At 40.1% G+C, this 21,176-nt stretch overlaps 1 protein-coding gene across 5 annotated transcripts in view; it reads left to right on the plus strand.

The window, feature by feature from the left end:
* C11H10orf143 (chromosome 11 C10orf143 homolog) overlaps window positions 1–21,176 on the plus strand; it is a 60,595-nt gene that overhangs the window by 12,488 nt on the left and 26,931 nt on the right. The window lies entirely within an intron of this gene.

The raw sequence follows: 21,176 nt of genomic DNA on the forward strand, positions 1-21,176 counted from the left end.
GAAAATTATAATTCATTTGGGGAAAACGCCCTCAGCGTGCCACATGGTCACCTTTCATTATCATCACCTAGCTACCATCTTTTTAGATTTCTCTCTTGCAGTTATCAAGAGCATGTTATTTAGGTTTAGAGCTTTTTTGTTTTTGTTTTTTGAGACAGAGCTTCCCTCTATCATCCAGGCTTGAGTGCAGTGGTTCGATATCAGCTCACTGCAACCCCCACCTCCCAGGCTCAAGTGATTCTCCTGTCTCAGCCTCCAGAGTAGCTGGAATTACAGGCACATGCCACTATGCCCAGCTAATTTTTGTATTTTCAGTAGAGACAGGGTTTCCCTATGTTGGTCAGGCTTGTCTGGAACTCCTGGCCTCAAGGGATCCTCCTGCCTCAGCCTCCCAGAGTGTTGGATTTACAGGTGTGAGCCACCGTGCCTGGCCAGGTTTAGAGTTTTTTTAAAAGTGTGTAATTAAGTGGTTTTTAGTAAATTTACAGCTGTGCAACTATCACCACCCAGTTTTCATTATCTTCACCTCAGAAGAATCTCTGGCCATTGGCAGTCACTCCGTTCACACCCCTAGCTCCAGGCAACCACTGACTGACTTTCTGTCTCTGGATTTGCCTTTTCTCGAACTTTCTTGTAAAGGGAGTCATACGTGATAGGGTCTCCTGTAGCTGGCTTCTTTCAGTTTGCATCATGTTTTCAAGGTTCATCCAGATAAAGCATAGTGTGCTCCTTTTTATGGCTGTGTGATATTCCATTGTGTGAATAGAACACATTTATCCATTCATTTTGGTTATGAATAGTGCAGAAAATTCTGAAAATTCACATAGGTACTGATCATTGTGTGAACATATCTCTTAGATGGATACTTAGGGCTGGAATTGCTGGTTTCTATGGTAAATTTATTTTTAACTTTCTAAGAAACTGCCAAAATATTTTCCAGAGTGGCTGCACCATTTTATATGCCCACCACCAACATATGAGGGCTCCATTTTGTCCACATCCTCATATATAGTCATTCTAGTAGATACAGAGCAGTATCTCACTGCAGTTTTTATTTTTACATTTTCTGTAGAGGTGCAGTCTTGCTATGTTGCCCAGGCTGGTCTCAAACCCTGACCTCAAACGATTTTCCCAAGTCGGCCTCCCAAAATGCTGGGATTACAGGCATGAGCACCCATGCCTGGCCATCACTGTAGTACTGATGTTGAGCATCTTTTCATATACTTATTGACCTTTCATATCTCTTTATCGGGGAAATTACTCTTCACATCTTTTGCCCCTTTAAAAAATTGTGTTGTCTTCTCGTCAAGTTGAGTTTTTAATGTATTCTGGGCTGGGTGCGGTGGCTCATGCCTGTAATCTCAGCATTTTGGGAGGTTGAGGGAGGAGAATCGCTTGAACCCGGGGTTACAGTGAGCTGGGATCGTGCCACTGCACTCCAGCCTGGGTGACAGAGCGAGACTCTGTCTCAAAAAAATAAAAAAAAATTAAATATATATGTGTGTATATATATATTCTGGATACTTGTATTATATATATGATTTGTAAACATTTTTTCTCCACGAATGTGGCTTGTCTTTTCACTTACTTACTTTTTTTTTTTTTTTTATTTTAAGTTTTGGGATACATGTGCAAAACATACAGGTTTGTTACATAGGTATACACATGCCATGGTGGTTTACTGCACCCATCAACCCATCATCTATATTAGGTATTTCTTCTAATGCTATCCGTCCCCTAGTCCCCCGCCCCCTGAAAGGCCCCAGTGTGTGATGTTCCCCTCCCTGTGTCCATGTGTTCTCATTGCCCAACTCCCACTTATGAGTGAGAACATGTGGTGTTTGGTTTTCTGTTCCTGTGATAGTTTGTTGAGAATGATGGTTTCCGGCTTCATCCATGTCCCTGCAAAGGACATGAACTCATCCTTTTTTAGGGCTGCATAGTATTTCATGGTATATATGTGCCACATTTTCTTTATCCAGCCTCTCACTGATGGACATTTGGATTGGTTCCAAGTCTTTGTTATTGTGAATAGTGCTGCAATAAACATACATGTGCATGTGTCTTTTTAGCAGAATGATTTATAATCCTTTGGCTTTATACCCAGTAATGGGATTGCTGGGTTAAACGGTATTTCTGGTTCTAGATCCTTGGGGAATTGCCACACTGTCTTCCATAATGCTTGAACTAATTTACACTCCCACCAACAGAGTAAAAGCATTCGTATTTCTCCACATCCTCTCCAGCATCTGTTGTTTCCTGACTTTTTAATGATCACTGTTCTAACTGGCATGAGATGGTATCTCATTGTGGTTTTGATTTGCATTTCTCTAATGATCGGTGATGATGAGTATTTTTTCATGTTTGTTGTCCTCATAAATGTCTTCTTTTGAGAAGTGTCTGTTCATATCCTTCACCCACTCTCTGATGGGGTTGTTTATTTTTTTCTTGTAAATTTGCTTAAGTTCCTTGTAGATTCTGGATATTAGCCCATTGTCAGATGGATAGATTGCAAAAATTTTCTCCCATTCTGTAGGTTGCCTGTCCACTTTAATGACAGTTTCTTTTGCTGTGCAGAAGCTCCTTAGTTTAATTAGATCCCACTCATCAATTTTGGCTTTTGTTGCCATTGCTTTTGGTGTTTTAGTCATGAAGTCTTTGTCCATGCATGTGTCCTGAATGGTATTGCCTAGGTTTTGTTCTAGGGTTTTTATGGTTTTAGGTCCTACGTTTTAGTCTTTAATCCATCTTGAGTTATTTTTTGTATAAGGTGTCAGGAAGGGGTCCAGTTTCAGTTTTCTGCATATGGCTAGCCAGTTTTCCCAATACCATTTGTTAAATAGAGAGTCCTTTCTGCATTGCTTGTTTTTGTCAGGTTTGTCAAAGATCAGATGGTTGTAGATGTGTGGCATTATTTCTGAGGCCTCTGTTCTGTTCCATTGGTCTGTATATCTGTTTTGGTACCAGTACCATGCTGTTTTGGTTACTGTAGCCTTGTAGTATAGCTTGAAGTCAGTCAATGTGATGCCTCCAGCTTTGTTCTTTTTGCTTAGGATTGTCTTGGCTATACAGGCTCTTTTTTGGTTCCATGTGAAATTTAAAGTAGTTTTTTCCAATTCTTTGAAGAAAGTCAATGGTAGCTTGATAGGGATAGCATTGAATCTATAAATTACTTTGGGTAGTATGGCCATTTTCCTGATATTGATTCTTCCTATCCATGAGCATGAAATGTTTTTCCATTTGTTTGTGTCCTCTTTTATTTCCTTGAGCAGTGGTTTGTAGTTCTCCCTGAAGAGGTCCTTCACATCCCTTGTAAGTTGTATTCCTAGGTATTTTAATCTCTTTGTAGCAGTTGCGAATGGGAGTTCACTCATGATTTGGCCCTCTGTCTATTATTGGTGTATAGGAATGCTTGTGATTTTTGCACATTGATTTTGTATCCTGAGACTTTGCTGAAGTTGCTTATCAGCTTAAGGAGATTTTTGGCTGAGACAATGGGGTTTCTTAAATATACAATCATGTCATCTGCAAACAGAGACAACCTGACTTCCTCTCTTCCTATTTGAATACCCTTTATTTCTTTCTCTTTCCTGATTGCCCTGGCCAGAACTTCCAATACTATGTTGAATAGGAGTGATGAGAGAGGGGATCCTTATCTTGTGCTGGTTTTCAAAGGGAATGCTTCCAGCTTTTGCCCATTCAGTATGATATTGGCTGTGGGTTTGTTATAAATAGCTCTTATTATTTTGAAATACATTCAATCAGCACCTAGTTTATTGAGAGTTTTTAGCATGAAGGGCTGTTGAATTTTATTGAAGGCCTTTTCTGCACCTATTGAGACAATCAAGTGGTTTTCGTCGTTGGTTCTGTTTATGTGGTGGATTACGTTTATTGATTTTTGTATGTGGAACCAGCCTTGCATCCCAGGGATGAAGCCAACTTGATCGTAGTGGATAAGCTTTTTGATGTGCTGCTGGATTCGGTTTGCCAGTATTTTATTGAGGATTTTCACATCGAAGTTCATCAGGGATATTGCCCTGAAATTTTCTTTTTTTGTTGTGTCTCTGCCAGGTTTTGGTATCAGGATAATGCTGGCCTTATAAAATGAGTTAAAGAGGAGTCCCTCTTTTTCTATTGTTTGAAATAGTTTCGGAAGGAATGGTATCAGCTCCTCTTTTTACCTCTGGTAGAATTCAGCTGTGAGTCTATCTGGTCCTGGGCTTTTCTTGGTTGATAGGCTATTAATTACTGCCTTCGTTTCAGAACTTGTTATTGGTCTATTTAGGGATTCGACTTCTTCCTGGTTTAGTCTTGGGAGGGTGTATGTGTCCAGGAATTTATCTATTCTTCTAGATTTTCTAGTTTATTTGTGTAGAGGTGTTGATAGTATTCTCTGATGGTAGTTTGTATTTCTGTGGGATCAGTGATGATATCCCCTTTATCATTTTTTATTGTGTCTATTTGGTTCTTCTCTCTTTTCTTCTTTATTAGTCTGGCCAGTGGTCTATCTATTTTGTTGATCTTTTCAAAAAACCAGCTCCTGGATTCATTGATTTTTTTGAAGGATTTTTCGTGTCTCTATCTCCTTCAGTTCTACTCTGATCTTAGTTATTTCTTGTCTTCTGCTAGCTTTTGAATGTGTTTGCTCTTGCTTCTCTAGGTCTTTTAATTGTGATGGTAGGGTGTCAATTTTAGATCTTTCCCACTTTCTCCTGTGGCATTTAGTGCTATAACTTTCTCTCTAAACACTGCTTTAGCTGTGTCTCAGAGATTCTGGTACATTGTGTCTTTATTCTCATTGGTTTCAAAGAACTCATTTCTACCTTAATTTCCTTATTTACCTAGTAGTCATTCAGGAGCAGGTTGTTCAGTTTCCATGTAGTTGGGTTGTTTTGAGTGAATTTCTTTTTTTTTTTTTTTTTTTTTTTGAGACGGAGTCTCGCTCTGTCGCCCAGGCTGGAGTGCAGTGGCGCGATCTCGGCTCACTGCAAGCTCCGCCTCCCGGGTTCACGCCATTCTCCTGCCTCAGCCTCCCGAGTAGCTGGGACTACAGGCGCCCACCACCTCGCCCGGCTAATTTTTTTGTATTTTTTTTTTAGTAGAGACGGGGTTTCACCGTGTTAGCCAGGATGGTCTCGATCTCCTGACCTTGTGATCCACCCGTCTCGGCCTCCCAAAGTGCTGGGATTACAGGCTTGAGCCACCACGCCCGGCCTTGAGTGAATTTCTTAATCCTGAGTTCTAATTTGAGTGCACTGTGGTCTGAGAGACTGTTTGTGATGATTTCCATTCTTTAGCATTTGCTGAGGAGTATTTTACTTTCAATTATGTGGTCAATTTTAGAATAATTGCAGTGTGGTGCTGAGAAGAATGTATATTCTGTTGATTTGGGGTAGGGAGTTCTATAGATGTCTATTAGGTCCGCTTGGTCCAGAACTGAGTTCAACTCCTGAGTATCTTCGTTAGTTTTCTGTTTCGTTGATCTATCTAATATTGAAAATGGGGTGTTATAGTCTCCCGCTATTATTGTGTGGGAGTCTAAGTCTCCTTGTAGGTCTCTAAGAACTTGCTTTATGAATCTGGGTGCTCCTCTATTGGGTGCATATATATTTAGGATAGTTAGCTCTTCCTGTTGCCTTCATTCCTTTACCATTATGTGATGCCCTTCTTTACCTTTTTTTTTGATCTTCATTGGTTTAAAATTTGTTTTATCAGAGACTAGGATTGCAACCCTGCTTTTTTTGCTCTCCATTTGATTGGTAAATATTCTTCCATCCCTTTATTTTGAGCCTATGTGTGTCTTTGCAGGTGATGTGGGTCTCCTGAATACAGCACACCGATGGGTTTTGACTTTTTATCCAATTTGCCAGGTTGTGTCTTTTAATGGGGATATTTAGCCCATTTACATTTAAGGTTAATATTGTTATATGTGAATTTGATCCTGTCATTATGATGCTAGCTGGTTATTTTGCCCATTAATTGATACAGTTTCTTCATAGTGTCGATGGTCTTTACAATTTGGTATGTTTTTGCAGTGGCTGGTACCAGTTTTTCCTTTCCATATTTAGTGCTTCCTTCAGGAGCTTTTGTAAGGTAGGCCTGGTGGTGACAAAATCTCTCAGCATTAGCTTGTCTGTAAAGGATTTTATTTCTCTTTCGCTTATGAAGCTTAGTTTGGCTGGGTATGAAATTCTGGGTTTGAAATTCTTTTATTTAAGAATGTTGAATATTGGCCCCCACTCTCTTCTGGCTTGTAGGGTTTCTGCCGAGAGATCCGCCATTAGTCTGGTGGGCCTCTCTTTGTGGGTAACCCAACCTTTCTCTCTGGCTGCCATTAACATTTTTTCCTTAATTTCAACCTTGGTGAATCTGACAATTATGTGTCTTGGGGTTGCTCTTCTCGAGGAGTATCTTTGTGGTGTTCTCTGTATTTCCTGAATTTGAAAGTTGGCCTGTCTTGCTAGGTTGGGTAAGTTCTCCTGGATAATATCCTGGAGTGTTTTCCAACATGGTTCCATTCTCCCCGTCACTTTCAGGTACACCAGGCAAACGTAGATTTGGTCTTTTCACATAGTCCCATATTTCTTGGAGGCTTTATTCATTCCTTTTCATTCTTTTTTCTCAATCTTGTTTCATGATTTATTTCATTAAGTTGATCTTCAATCTCTGATATCCTTTCTTCCACTTGGTCGATTCAGCTATTGATACTTGTGTATGTTTCATGAAGTTCTCGTGCTGTGTTTTTCAGCTCCATCAGGTCATTTATGTTCTTCTCTAGACTGGCTATTCTAGTTAGCAATTTGTCTAATCTTTTTTCAAGGTTCTTAGCTTCCTTGCATTGGATTAGAACATACTCCTTTAGCTTGGAGAAGTTCGTTATTACCCACCTTCTGAAGTGTACTTCTGTCAGTTCATCAAACTCATTCTCTCTCCAGTTTTGTTCTCTTGCTGGCGAGGAGTTGTGTTCCTCTGGAGGAGAAGCAGCATTCTGTTTTTTGGAATTTTCAGCCTTTTTGCACTGGTTTTTCCTCATCTTCATGGATTTATCTACCTTTGGTCTTTGATGTTGGTGACCTTTGAATGGGGTTTCTGTGTGGATGTCCTTTTTGTTGATGTTGATGCTTTCTGTTTGTTAGTTTTCCTTCTAAGAGTCCAGCCCCTTTGCTGCAGGTCTGCTGGAGTTTGCTGGAGGTCCACTCCAGACCCTGTTTTTTCGGGTATCACCAGCAGAGACTGTAGAACAGCAAAGATTGCTGCCTGTTCCTTCTTCTTATGAAGCTTCCTATGAAGTTTCTCCCTGAAGCTTCATCCCAGAGGGGTACCTGTGAGATGCCAGCTGGAGCTCTCCTGTATGAGGTGTCTGTCAACCCCTGCTGGGAGGTATCTCCCAGTCAGGAGGCACAGGGACCAGGGACCCACTTGAGGAGGCAGTCTGTCCCATAGCACAGCTCGAGCACTGTGCTGGGAGATCTGTGGCTCTCTTCAGAGCCAGCAGGCAGGAACGTTTAAGTCTGCTGAAGTTGCACCCATGGTCACCCCTTCCCCAGGTGCTCTGTCCCAGGGAGACGGGAGATTTATGTGTAAGCCCCTGACTGGGGCTGCTGCCTTTCTTTTAGAGATGCTCTGACCAGAGTGGAGGGAGTCTAGAGAGGCAGTCTGGCTACAGTGGCTTTGTCAAACTGAGGTGGGCTCCGCCCAGTTTGAACTTCCTGGAGGCTTTGTTTACACTGTAAGGGGAAAACCACCTACTCAAGCCTCAGTAATGGCAGATGCTCCACTCCCCACCAAGCTCAAGCGTCCCAGGTCAACTTCAGACTGCTGTGCTGGCAGTGAGAATTTCAAGCCAGTGGATCTTAGCTTGCTGGGCTCCTTGGGGGTGGGATCCGCCTAGCTAGACCACTTGGCTCCCTGGCTTTAGTCCCCTTTCCAGGGGAGTGAATGGTTCTGTCTCGCTGGTGTTCCAGGTGCCACTGGAGTATGAAAAAAAAAAACAAAACAACAACTCCTGCAGCTAGCTTGGTGTCTGCCCAAATGGCCACCCAGTTTTGTGCTTGAAACCCAGGGCCATGGTGATGTAGGCACCCGAGGGAATCTCCTGGTCGGTGGGTTGCAAAGACCATGGGAAAAGTGTAGTATCTGGACTAGAGTGCACCGTTTCTCACGGCGCAGTCTCTCACAGCTTCCCTTAGCTGGGGAGGGAGTTCCCTGACCCCTTGTGCTTCTTGGGTGAGGCGACTCCCCACCCTGCTTCAGCTCTCCCTCCGTGGGCTACACCCACTGTCTAACTAGTCCCAATGAGATGAGCCAGGTACTTAAGTTGGAAATGCAGAAATCACCCGCCTTCTGCATTGATCTTGCTGGGAGCTACATACCCGAGCTGTTCCTATTCAGCCATCTTGCCAGCCCCCACCTTCCTTTTTTTTTTTTTTTTCTGTGACAAAGTCTTGCTCTGTCACCCGGGCTGGAGTGCAGTGGCACGATCTCGGCTCACTGCGAGCTCCACCTCCCGGGTTCAGGCCATTCTCCTTCCTCAGCCACCCAAGTAGCTGGGACTACAGGTGCCTGCCACTATGCCCAGCTAACTTTTTAGTATTTTAGTAGAGACAGGGTTTCACGTGTTATCCAGGATGTTCTCGATCTCCTGACCTTGTGATCGGTCCGCCTCAGCCTCCCAAAGTGCTGGGATTACAGGCGTGAGCCACCATGCCAGGTCACCAGCCCCCACTTTCTTAATGGTATCATTTGAAGTCCCAAACCTTTGAATATTGATGAAATCCAAATTTTCCACTTGTTTCTTTTAGGGATCATTCTTTTGGTGTTGTATCTGAGAAATATTTGCCTATTCCAAGATCATAAGTTTTTTTTTTCAAATGTTCTCCTTTAAAAATTTTATATTTTTAGTTCTTACATTTAGGCTTCTGATCCATTTCAAGTTAATTTTTGTGCATGATATATGTCAAGAGCCCAAATTTATCTTTTTACATGTGGATATTGAATCATGTCGGCACCATGTCTTCTAAAGACTGTTCTTTCTCCATTGAATTTTCTTGGCACCCTCGTCAAAGATCATTTGACCATAAATATAAGTGTTCATTTCTGGACTTTCAGTTCTGTGCCATTGAACTGTATGTTCATCCTTATGCCAATACCATATTGATTACTGGAGCTGTATATTAAGTTTCTATTATATTAAGTTTTGAAGTTTTTAAAATACATTGTTTAGTTCCTAGTGCTTCTTTAGGTGTATTTTTCAGTCTTCTCTCTCCACCTAGCCTGAAAGCAGACTTAAGACCCAGCTCGGTCATTTCATATCACCAGACTTCGGGCAAGTTGGCTAAGGTTTTGTTTTTTGTTTTTTGTTTTTTTTTTAAACTTCTTTTTCCTCATCCATAAAGTAGAGATAGAACTCCATACTCCTCCATTGTCACAGGATTATTGTGAGGATCAAATGAAATAACGAATGTGGAAACATCTAAACTAGTTTTCTGTAAATGCAAAGGACATTTATTAGGCTGTGCCTGTTGCAAGTAAATGTGCATAACTGCTTTCCTTAAGATCCTTAATTTATTCAGGACTATAACTTATGCTTACAGTGTGCTTGGTAAACCTTGCAAGCCTAAAATTAATCCTCAACAAGTCCAGTGTGTTCATTTATGTCTTTTTCAGAATCAAAGTAGAAGAGTGGTTTTTCTTTAATCTTCTCCATTATCTCAAGATAAGTAGCTCCCCTAGAATTCAGTTGCCCTCTTACTTTGAGTGTTGGCTTGTTCATATCAGAACTTGCCTTCTCTTTGCCAAGCTAGACTTGGTCAAGAGTGTGGACTGAAAGCTTGAGTGTAGTAGGCCGAGGAGTCTTTTTTAAAAAAGTATCAAGATGTTAAGATCCGGCCGGGCGCGGTGGCTCAACCCTGTAATCCCAGCACTTTGGGAGGCCGAGGCGGGTGGATCACGAGGTCAGGAGATCGAGACCATCCTGGCTAACATGGTGAAACCCCGTCTCTACTAAAAATACAAAAAACTAGCCGGGCGTGGTGGCGGGTGCCTGTAGTCCCAGCTACTCGGAGGCTGAGGCAGGAGAATGGCGTAAACCCGGGAGGCGGAGCTTGCAGTGAGCCGAGATCGCGCCACTGCACTCCAGCCTGGGTGACACAGCGAGACTCCGTCTCAAAAAAAAAAAAAAAAAAAAAAAGATGTTAAGATCCAGTTGGTGAAAGCCCCAGTGTGCCCTGGTAATGCAGGAGTTGAGTGTGAGAATCCTAACTTCTGCTCCTCCTTAGTGGATGCAGTTCCAAATGTCATAGAAAGAAACCTCCTAATAGTACCAGATCATTCTCCAAATGAAAATGTCATAGGGAAGGAATCTTTACTTGATGGAAAGAATGCTTTCTTCCTAAATGGCAGTCTGTGGGGCCTTCTGAATCTTGCTCCATCCAGCATTCCTATTGTATGTTCAGACCAATGGGCATGCATGTCAGCTGCTCCATCTAGCAGAACTAACTTTATCATGGTAGGACTTGGACTAAACTGAACTGAAGAAACTTCCCTCAGCCGACTGTTCCTGGTACCTATGGACTCAATTACCCAGCATTATACGCTTATACTACAAATGATCTTCAGCATAAGGGCCATTAGTCAATAAAAATTCTCAAAATGAGAAGATATTATTTTATTTTATATAAAATATATTTCCTTGTGGACTTATTAATTGCATTACTGATTTCTAATGATTTCCTTTGTTATTTTATTTAAAGAATTAATATTTTTTTTGAAATGGAGTTTCCCTCTTGTTGCCCAGGCTGGAGTGCAGTGGTGCAATTCCAGCTCGCTGCAACCTCTGCCTCCCGGGTTCAAGTGATTCTCCTTCCTTAGCCTCCTGAGTAGCTGGAATTACAGGCACGTACCACCACGCCCAGCTAATTTTTGTATGTTTAGTAGCGACGGGGTTTCACCATGTTGGCCAGGCTGGTCTCGAACTCCTGATCTCAGGTGATCCACCCACCTTGGCCTCCCAAAGTGCTGGGATTACAGGCGTGAGCCACTGCACCTGGCCAGCTCCTTTGGTATTTTAGTTTGCTGTATATTTGCTTAACTCATATGGTAGCTCACGTATTAACACATGTAATACATATGCTTAATCCAGTGTGTTTGATGTTGAAGAGTGTGCCATTTTCTTGCTTTGCTGACTGAAGAGAGTATGTGGTACTTTTCTGTTGAAGAGGTCAGAGAACCATGCATCTTCTCTATTCTCCACCCTCCTGTTGAGCCCAGAGTGGAGGCTGCCAGCATGGCCGAGCCCCACTGGCGGCAGAGCTGGCGCTGGGCTCTGCTCACCCTGCTCCCTGTTCTCTGGCTCTGCTGTATGTTTCTGGGGGCTTTGGGGAAATGTCCCCTGTCCGGTTTGTATAAGGGCTGGCTCTTCTCAGCACAGAAACCAAGGCTTTGAATCTCATCTCTGGCAAACTGTTAGGTCTTCAACCCCCTATCCCTTAATAGACACTTCATTCATTAAGCTCACTTTGAACCATCACCTCCAATAAAGGAAGAAGTCCCCTCCAACAAATGGTTGGTCTTGCCTCCTCAAGACAGACAGCGAGGCTGCCTGAGACCTGTGGCAGCTTCGTGTGTTTCTATCATTGAGGCGGCACCATCCCTGTTTGCTATTTTAATTTAGCATCCTTTGAAACAGCGTCTATTTCTCGGCCACGCTCGTGCTTCACCTTTCTCTGATAAGGATGCTGGTCACTTGGTCTATTCTAGTTATTGTTATGTAATGGGGTCTTTGTGTATACTTAGGATTTTCATTTCATTCATATAGTGCAAGTGTCTTTTTAGCTTGACGTAAGTCTTCATCTGCCTTTGTGAAGGCTGACAGATCTTCTCGTTCAACATAAGCAGCCCTAGATGTAAATGCCTCTGTGGCAGTCATTTTTCTTTGTCCAGGCCAATCCATGACAACTGAACTATTTGCCAAGTAAGTGTATAGATCAATATCGTATGTGGTCAGCTCTCAATAATCCACAGTAAGTAACAGAAAATATGAATAAATTAATTCACTCTGCTGGCTGAGTGCCACTGAGACGTCATCCTCACGTTCCCTAGTGGAACCCACGCTCTGCTCGCCTCGGTGGCAGAGTATGGCTTGGCTCTCCTTTCTCCTACTACAGGCTGTGGGGACTCTGGCCCTTCAGTCTCCTGCGCCCCTTGAAGAATGTCAGCTTATCATTGCAGATAATCACAAGTCTGCTGACCTTCATGTGCCAAGGGTCATTCAGCCACACAGAAAAGGTGTAGAATATAGTTTCATAAGTGTTGTAAATTTCATCCAGAAAGTACAGGTTCTCATTCATATTCATGCATGCCTGTTTGCTTTCCTTTTGAGTAAGTCCCATGTTATTGAGAAAAGAGGAAGGGAAATAATATTATTGCTATTAGCCGACTGTGGTGTTACTGATGGGGGAAAATTGAAACTTGTAAAATTATGTGGGGAATACTTAATATTTCCACTTTTCCCCTTTAATCCAGATGATTGAAAGTTGACAGCAAACCAGTTTTAACATAATACACCTCCTTTTGCACTGTAAGGATTGAGCAGATCCTGAATAACCAGAGATTGAAAGCCTTGGTCTTAGTTCTTCAAACTGTCATCCAACTAAGGTGAAGGCATAGAAGGCTGCATTATTTGCAAAAGTCCTAAAGATGATTAATATGATTGCTGTAATATATGGCAGAATAAGGATTGAATATATTTTGATATGCTACAAATCAAATACATATTCCATGGAAATCAGATTTAACTAGTGTGCACAGGAGAGCCTACAGTTAAATTAAAAGAAGAAAAAGAGGAAGACAATAACAACTTAATAAGCTCTAGGACCAGGAGAGTACGTTTGTGTGGAGAAGCCAAGGAGGCTGCACGGGAGGGGAACTCGCACGGACCTGTGTGTGATGTGGTTGCTGGGGCTGTTAACCTAGTGTAGGTTTCTCCTGTGGAAACACAGTGGCCAGTTCTTGGCAAGTGGTGATTCTACTCCGCTAGTTACATGGCATTGAAAGTATTTTGCATGGTTTATTTTAAGCAGGATATTGGCAATTTAGAAACACTGGAGTAGGGTGTCTAGGATATGAAGAGTCTGAAGAACATCTCTGAAATGGAATAATGAGAGAGACTAGGGATGTCTGGTTGGAGAGAACAAGCCTCCAAAGTGTCTGAGAATGATCATCAAATATGTGAATGTTTATCTCATACACAAGTGGCTTTGTTTATTTTATGTTGCTCAAAGGGGAATAATTAGAAACAGTGGGTTGAGGTTGTGAGAAGGCAGTTTGGTTTAGATCAGTATTTCTCTCACATTAGGGATGCAAGTATATATTTTTTTCATTTTAAAAAACTTGTTATTTTGAAATAGTTTTAGACATACCGAAAGGTTGCAAAAACATAGTATAGAGAGTTCATATACATCCTTCACTTAAGCTTGTTAATGATCTTAGTATAGTTAGCAAGCCATGAAATTAAAGTTGGTGTGGTACTGTTAACTATAGACCTTATTCCAATTTTACCAGTTTTTCCACTAATATCCTTTTTCTGTTGCAAGATCTAACCTAGGATCCCACATTACATTTAGTTGTTGTGTTTCCTTCCTCTCTTCCAATCTGTGACACTTTGGCCGTCTGTTAGGACCTCGACACTTAGTGATTATTGGTTAGTTATTTTGTTGTCCCACATTTTCTTATGATTAGAGTCAGGGTGTGCGTTTTTGGCATGAGTACTGCAGAAGTGATGTTGTGCCATCTTGTACATTGTGTGGAGGAGGTTCATGGTTTTGTGTCCCATTACTGCTGTTGTTCACCTTGTCACTTGATTATGATGGTTTTATCCATTGTAAAGTTACTATTTTTCTCTTTATAATTAATACGAATCTTGGGGAAGATAGTTTGAGGCTGTGCAAACATCAATTTCTCCTTAAACTTTTGCCTCCTGATTTTAGCATCTATTATTAGATCTTGCCCACAATAATTTTTACTGTGATATTTACTTAATGCATGTCCCTCTTTCCTTTTGCATTTATTAATTAGAATTCAACTATAAGGAAGTCCTGTCCCTTCTCACCTATTTATTTCCTCAATTATTTTTGATATGGGTAGACTAATAGGCATTTACATTCTTCTGTGGATTATCCAGTGCTGTTTTTATTTATTTTATTGCTTAAATCATCCCAGCTTTGGCCAATAGGAAGTCCTTCCTTTGACATGCCCTCATTTTACAAGAACTTTCTAAGTTTTTGGCCCATAAAGTGTTTCAGGCTCATCTTCTATTTTCCCTGCTGCTTCCCTGAATCAGCTGCTTCCCATGGAGTCCAGATTCCTTTTATGGGAAAATGGTATTTAGAAACCAATTTCTAGGTGCTAAGTATAATCTTGCTACTAGGATGCCATTGTCCTTAGTGGACACGGCTAGGATATATATACATATGTGTGTGTTTATGTGTATGTGTATATCACCCCCCCACACAGTAACCCACACATACATATCTTTATATATTTCTATATCTCTGTCTGGATATGTATTAAAAATTCTAATCCAACACCACTGGGTTCATTGTAGCCTCTCCCTTTTCTGTATTTGTAGCTTATTTCTTCAACAATGAGAAACTTAGCTCTTATTATTTATGATGTATTTACTTACCTATCCAGTGCCAATAAAGTAATTTCAAAATTGCTAACCCTGTAATAAACACATTTACTAGCTAGAGTACAGCATTTCTATATAGTGCTTTTTGTCTTTATTTAGCCTTTGATTTTCCAGTCAAAATAGTTTTTTTTTTTTTTTTTTTTTTTTTTTTTGAGACGGAGCCTCGCTCTGTTGCCCAGGTTGGAGTGCAGTGGCGTGATCTCAGCTCACTGCAGCCTTGACCTCCCAGGTTCAAGCAATTCTTCTGCCTCAGCCTCCCGAGTAGCTGGGACTACAGGCGCCTGCCACGACACCTGGCTAATATTTTTGTTGTGTATTTTTAGTAGAGATAGGGTTTTACCATATTGGCCAGGCTAGTCTCAAACTCCTGACCTTGTGATCTGCTCGCCTTGGCCTGCCAACGTGCTGGGATTACAGGCATGAGCTACCACACCTGGCCCAAAATAGTATTTTTTAAAGTTATTTGGGGTAGTTGTTTTCAGTGTGGCTATGTTACTTATTTGTAATGTAGTTAGGTTCATTATTTTTGTATTCCACTTGGGTTCCCCTCCCTCGATGTCCTGGTTTACTTAGATTTTTCCCTTCCTTTTTGGCATGTGAAATGTTACTCTGGTGCTTCAATGCAGAGCTATATGCTCCTCTTCATTTCTGTTCCCATGCCACCCTTTTCCCCAAACCTTTCGTACCCACTGTCTATAGGAAAGCAGTCTCTTTCATTTCTCAAATATCCTTCCTGTATTTCTTTTGCAGAAATGAGCAGATAGTGTCTATTTTCTTATAACCTCTTCTTTCTTACACAAAGGATGGCATATTATAGATACTCTTTTGCACTTTGTGTTTTTCACTTAACAATGTTTTCTGGAAATCACTGTAGACCAGTTCATGGAAATCTTCCTCTTCCTTTTCTCAGTTGCATAGTACTTCATTGCTTAGAAGTACCATAGTTTATCTAACCACTCTCCGGTGTAGGGGCATTTAGGTTGTTTCCAATATATTGCACTATTGAAGAACTCTGTGCAAATGTGCTTTTTCCCCACATTGTTGGAGGTGTATGTTTACAGTAGATTCTAGAGTTGTAATTGCTGGGTTAAAAACTGTGCATATAGCTTTGTTAGGTATTGCCAAATTTCCCTGCATTAATTTGCATTCTCACCAGCAAAGTGGGAGGTGCCTGTTTTCCTGCAGCCTCACCAACAGGGGCTATATCACATTCTACAATTTTTGCCCTTCTGATGATACATGATATCTTGATGTTATCTTAATTTGTATTTCTTTAAATATGAGTGCGTTTGAACACTTTTTTCATGTTTGAGGACCATTTTAATAGCTTTTGTAAATTGTTTATGTCTTTTCTCCATTTATCTTTCAGGTTTTTGGTCCTTTGTCAGTCAGCTTTTGTAATAGTTTCTTATATTCAGGTTATTCACCCTTTTTCTGTGATATATGTTGCAAACATTTTTCTTCCTTTTTTATCAGTTATCTCTTGATGTTGTTTAGGATTTTTTTGTTTGTTTGGCCCTACAGAAGTTTTTATTTTCATATAGTAAAACTTATCAATCTTGATTTTCTTGCCTCTGTATTTTGAATCATATTTATTGCCTCTGTATTTGAATCAGTTAGAAAATCTTTCCCTACACCAAGATTAGAGAATTCACTCATGTTTTCTCCTAGGAATTGGATAGTTCTTTATAATTAGACCTTTTGCATTCAGGTCCCTGATGCATCTGGTTTGGTTTTGTATGTGGTTGTATTAGTCTGTTTTCATGCTGCTGATAAAGACATACTGGAGACTGGGTAATTTATTTAAAAAAAAAAAAAAAAAGACGTTTAATGGACTCAAAGTTCCATGTGCCTGGGGAGGCCTCACAATCATTGCAGGTGAAAGACACATCTCACATGGCAGCAGACATGAGAGACAATGAGAACCAAGCTAAAGGGGAGCCCCTTACAAAAACATCAGATCTTGTGAGACTTATTCACTAACACGAGGACAGTATGGGGGAACCGCCCCCATGATTCAATTATCCCCTACTGGGTCCCTCCCACAACACGTGGGAATTATAGGAGCTACAATTCAAGATGAGATTTGGGTAGGGACACAGCCAAACCACGTCATGGTGTGAGGTGCAGATCTAAATTTCTTTTCTCCAAATGTTTCCAAGTTGTCCCAGCACCGTATATTAAAAAGTACATCCTGCTGGGCACAGTGGCTCATGCCTATAATCCCAGCAATTTGGGAGGCCGAGATGGGAGGATTACTTGAGGCCAGGAGTGTGAGACCAGCCTGGTCAACATAGTGATACCTTATCCCTTAAAAAAAAAAATGAAAATTATATATGTAAATATGAAAAGTCCATCCTTATCACAGTGATTTGAAGCCAAACTTTCTTTTTTTTTTTTTTTTTTTTTTTTTGAGACGGAGTCTCGCTCTGTCGCCCAGGCTGTAGTGCAGTGGCGCGATCTCGGCTCACTGCAAGCTCCGCCTCCCGGGTTCACGCCATTCTCCCGCCTCAGCCTCCGAGTAGCTGGGACTACAGGCGCCCGCCACCACGCCTGGCTAGTTTTTTGTATTTTTAGTAGAGACGGGGTTTCACCATGTTAGCCAGGATGGTCTCGATCTCCTGACCTCGTGATCCACCCGCCTCGGCCTCCCAAAGTGCTGGGATTACAGGCTTGAGCCACCGCGCCCGGCCTGAAGCCAAACTTTCATATATATTTTGATTTCTATCTGGACTTTTAATGCTACCACACTGGTCTGTTTGTCTCCTTGTGTGCCACTGTGTTTAATTATGGAGTCTCTATGGTTTGTTTTCATGTCCAGGAGTTGTTTCATTTTTTTCTTCAGGGTTTTCCTAGCTCTTCTTGCTTATTCGTTTTTCATTGTGACCATTAGTATCAACTAATGTAACTCTGTAAAATAGTTTACTGGGATTTTTACTGGGATTATATTGAATTTACAAATTAATTTAGGGAGAACTGTCATTTTTATAATGCTGGGTTATCCTATCCAAGAATTGGGGATGTCCTTTCTCTTGTTCATATCTACTTTAGTGTCTTTCAAGAATGTCTTACATTCTTCTTGTATAGATTTTGTGAAATTCTTGTTAAATTTGTTCCTAGATATTTAATCCTTGTTGCAATTATTTTAAATGGAGTTTTCTCTGATTATTATTTTGTATTTGAAAGCTATTGATTTTTGTATGTTAATTCTGTATTAGTGAATTCTTTTATTGTTTGAGTTAGTTTTATCATCGATTCTCTGGGGATTTCCAGATATGTATGGTTATCAACTGCAAATAGAAGTGGTTTTACTACTTTACCCCTTCTTATAATGCTGATTGATTTCTCGCGTCTCAGTATATTGGGTAATACCTCTCATACAATGTTGAACAGAAACAGAGACAGTGAGCATCTTTGCCCTGTTCCTGATAGTAGTAGAAATGCTATTAGTTTTTCCTCATTTAGTAATGAATTAAGGAATGTGTATTTTATTAATTTAACAGTATAACCCTCAATTCCTGTGTTCTTTAACTTTTATCATAAATAAGTTTTAAATTTTGTTAAAGGATTTTTCAGAATCTATGGAGGTCATCACACTATTTCCTTATGTTTATTAATATAGTACATTATATTAAGAGTTTTCTAATACTTTGAATATCTTAGACCTCATTTCATATTTTTACATCGATATTGAGCAATTGATTGGTGCATAATTGTATTTTCTTGTTCTTTCTGTCTGGTTTATCAGTGTTACATTTGCTTCATTAAAGGAGACAGTGTGCTAGAATCTTCTTCATAGAGCATTGGCATTACCTGGCCTTTGAAGGTTTGGGAGAATTCCCCTGGGAAACCATGTGGTCCTGGGGCTTCTTGTGGGTAGTCACTTAATAACTCTTTCTGTTTCTTCTGGGAAATCATCAGTTTAAACTTTCTAACTCTAATGGGATCAGTTTTGGTAATCAGACTGTCCTTAGGAAGTTATCAGTTAATCTACATTTTTCAAATTCACTTGCATAGAGGTCTGTGAAATAGTCCCTTAAGATTTTTAGAATTTCTTGTTTCATTGGTTATTTCCCCTGGGTCCTTTCTTATTTTCTACTTTTGTATTCACTCCTCCTTTTTCTTGAGTAACTTAACTAGTGGTTTGTCTACCTTTTTTCCCTCTAAAAACCAGGATTTATATTTGTACATTAGATCTACTGTTTTTCTGTTCTCCACCTCATTAATTTTATCTTATCTGTTCTTTTTTTCTCATTAATTTTAGCTTTTTCCTTCATGTTTTCTTTGTGTATTATTTTGGTTTGCTTTCTTGTTCTTTTCCTAGTTTTTATGAGCTGGGAATTACTATTGTTATTATTTGTTTTTTGAGACAGTCTCGCTCTGTTACCCAGGGTAGAGTGCAGTGGCATGATCTCAGCTCCCTTCAGCCTCAGCCTTCTGGGCTCAATCTTCCCGCCTCAGCCTCCTGAGTAGTTGGGACTACAGGTGCACCACCATGCCTGGCTAATTTTTATATTTTTTGGTAGAGACAGGGTTTCACCATGTTGCCCAGGTTGGTCTCAAACTCCTGGCCTCAAGCGATCTGCCTGCCTTAGCCTCCCAAAGTGCTGTTACAGGCGTGAGCCACCGTGCCTGGCTGGGAATTATTAACTTTCATTCTTTCATTTTTATTGATAAAAGTGTCAGTGCAATGAATTTTTCTCTGATTACTGTTTTAAATGTATTTCATGGATTCTGATATGTAGTGTTTTCATTGTAATTATTTTTAAAAAATTCTTTCCTCTCAGTTGGTGACCTAAGAAATAATAAGACTCTTAAATTTCCAGGTGGAAGTGCCTTTCCATGTTTTTGTTTTTGTTAATTATTGATAGTTTATTGCATTATAATCAGAAAGTATTGGTTACATTTCTACCCTATGGAAATCATGGTTTTTTCCTTTAATGCCATCAGTGGTGACTGTGCTGTGGGTTCTTGAGAGGAATGTGTATACTCTGTTATCAGGGTACAGAGTTCAATATATATGTCCATAAGGTCAACCTTTGTTGATTATGTTGTTTAGATCTATCTCCTGACTTGTTTTCTGTATACTTGCTCTGCCTTGTACCGAGAATGGTATATGAAACCTCCTATTATTAGTATGTTTCTAACAGTGTTTGTTCACATCTCCTGTAGTCTTTGTTTGATAAAGGTTTTGGTTATATTATTCGGCTCATAGTGTTCATGAGCATTCTGTCTTCACTGTGAACTGTGGCTTTTAGCGTTAAAAAAAAAGTCCTTGGTTGTATTCACACTTTGGAGCTTGTGTTCTATGTGATCTGCTCCTGCTCTCTTTTTGTTTTTATTTCTCTAGTATACTTTGGTCCATCCTTTTTATTTGTAGCCTTTCAGAATCACTTGATTTTAAGTGCGTCCCTTGTATACAGTGTATAGTTGGGTCTTGTTCTTTTAAAATTTTGGATGTAGAAGGATTTGTATTTTCTAGTGATTATTTGTGTTTAAACCTATTTAATATCCTTAGGTTCCCTGTTTTATTATTTAACCCTTCATTGTCCAATTCTCAGTTTTTTTCAGCATCAGTTAATACTCACCTATTGCTTATACAATAATGAACTATACAATAATGAGAACTCTTCTTTCTTCCTTTTCCTTCATCTCCCATTTTTAATGCATCATTTCTAGTCATAAGGTTTCTATATTGTATAAATGCATTAAGTGAAAAAAGTTCATTAAGAATATATTAAATAATAATAGCACAGATAATAAACACATTTTGCAAAAGTCATAAAGGTGATTTGCAAGTGGCTGAAGAAGTTGGGGAGATGCCAGTATACTATGCAGTGTGTTCTGAAATCCGGGCTGTCCAGCAGCGGGGCCTCTTGGGCTGGCTGCCAGGGCTCCTGGCATGGATTGCTGGCCCTGGGCCAGGGTGGCCTCCATGACTGTTTACAGAGGTCCTCCTGCCTCTGAAACTCTGTGTCAGTTACAACATTGTTACTCTAAACATAGAGAAAGTCTTGGGACTTTCAAACCGAGTACTTTTTTTCTTTAGCATTAGAGGATTCCTTTTGTAATTATTTTCTTTAGTTCACATAGTAGTAAAAACCAAATGCTAACTTTCCCAAAGGTTATCAGTTATGGACTGTGTGTGCAACCTTTGAAATAAATAAAATTAATTTGCTCTTCAGTGCCAGTGAGACAGAGAAGTAGTCACATGTGAATTATTCATATTGTATTAAGAAAGTATGTAATTTGGTACTAAGCAAAAGCATATAACTAGTTTCTTGAATAAAATTTATGGGTTTTGCACATTTTCAATATCAATAAACCAGTCACCGTAGTTTATTACAAGAGTTTCAGCCAAAATTATTTGAAGTGACTATTTTAAATGTATAAAGCTAAGTAAATATCAGGCAATGCAAGAAATAATGAGGTTAAATGTAATTGATGATTGTTATTCTGAAAAGATAAAGTTTAAAATCATCTCCTC

The sequence above is a fragment of the Papio anubis genome, chromosome 11, assembly GCF_008728515.1.
Source record: "Papio anubis isolate 15944 chromosome 11, Panubis1.0, whole genome shotgun sequence".
NCBI classification, from domain to species: domain Eukaryota; kingdom Metazoa; phylum Chordata; class Mammalia; order Primates; family Cercopithecidae; genus Papio; species Papio anubis.